The following is a 1619-nucleotide window of genomic DNA, read 5'->3' as shown; positions in this document are numbered from 1 at the left end:
GCCAGGCGCGTAACAGTGTTTCGTGAGATATCGCGAAGCCTGTTACGCGAGACGTGGTCTGGCGTACATCTACCTATTTATGATTGGCTGAGCGATAGCGAAGCCTATTACTCCAGTGATGATCAAAAAGTTTTGTGTCTGTGTGTGTGTGTGCCTGTCTGTTTGTCTGAAATCACGATAACTCGAGAACGGTTTGAGCCAGGTAACTGAAATTTTTAGTGTAGCTTTGTATCATAAAAAGCAAGAACTGTATTGATTTTGAGCCCTCTAGCTTAAAAATTGGCCTGTCTAAAAAATCAAAAGCAAAAAACCCAAAGTATTAGCCTTATTTTTTTTTTTTTTTACATCTTTCAAAGACGTAACTCGTCGAAATAGAGTCTTATGGGTTAAAATTTTGTCCGCTTGGCTCTATCTCTAACCGTCAAGGCGCCAAAGGGCGATTTCCACACGAAAACGACCCCAAACAATTTTAATGTCGTTTCTCAGATATTTGATGGTCTCTGGTGGGGCAACTCGTCAAAATAAAATCCTGGGGGTAACAGTTGAGTCCTTTGGACCCGAAGGCCTATCTGCGACTCTGCCTTTTGCCCGAGTCGGGTGTCAGCGCCGCAGGCCTAGGTAGATGTATGCCAGGCGCGTCGCTGCGTAACAGTGTTTCGTCAGATATCGCGAAGCCTGTTACGCGAGACGTGGTCTGGCGTACATCTACCTAGTACATAACATTCTGTAAAAATTCGAACTTTTAATGAAAACCTTTATCGAACAGCAGATGTTTTATGTCCGTGATTTTTGAGTAATACGTTCCCGACAAATGCTGTCAGTATGTCTAATTTTTGTACCGAAACGCCCTGGTCCCGTATACCATCCCATTACCTCGTCTCGGGTGTCAGCGCCGCAGGCCTAGCTACATGTGCGCCAGGCGCGTCGCAGCGCTACAGTGTTTCGTGAGATATCGCGAAGCCTGTTACGCGAGACGTGGTCTGGCGTACATATAGCTAGTTCTATAGTCTTTCTGTACTAAAAGTAGTAAATTCTATACTTAAACTGAAGAATTTTGCAGTATTAGTAATGTCTAATTCCGGTTTAAACACACTTTACTTTCTCCTTTTTCACAATTTTAACTAGTGTTATGGGAACAAACACAGAAACATCCTAGAGAATAAGTGAAGATCCCTCCACCCGGGTTTTTTAATGTTCACGGGGAAGAAGTAGTGCCAGTTTTCGTATGACGGCATGTTTGATCAATTTTAGCCCCATAGATTGAAGTTATTCAAATAAAATTGAAGGAAGCTTAACGCCTTTTGGACTCATGTTTGCAAACTCAAACTAGCCATTTCCTTTGCAAATTATGTTACAAGGTAGTGGTAGAGGAATGTCTAAAACTTGACCATGAGTAGAAAGACAATAGAAGGGCACTAAGCTTTGACTTTCCGCGGTCACAACCCAGGGGGACAACGAGCATAGCTGAGTAGGTAGATCCTCCAAATTGAAACTACGCATGGTTGGCTGCCTGTCGACAAAACGGTTCAGTTAATGATAAAAATCTTTAGGTAGAGATAGCAACTTTATGTTTTCGCATTGCAGCATAATTTAGTAAACTTAAACCTAGAGCAAAACCA

The sequence above is a fragment of the Frankliniella occidentalis genome, unplaced genomic scaffold (genome assembly GCF_000697945.3).
Source record: "Frankliniella occidentalis isolate FOCC.00 unplaced genomic scaffold, Focc_3.1 Scaffold190, whole genome shotgun sequence".
NCBI classification, from domain to species: domain Eukaryota; kingdom Metazoa; phylum Arthropoda; class Insecta; order Thysanoptera; family Thripidae; genus Frankliniella; species Frankliniella occidentalis.
Note: the sequence above shows the minus strand (reverse complement) of the source record.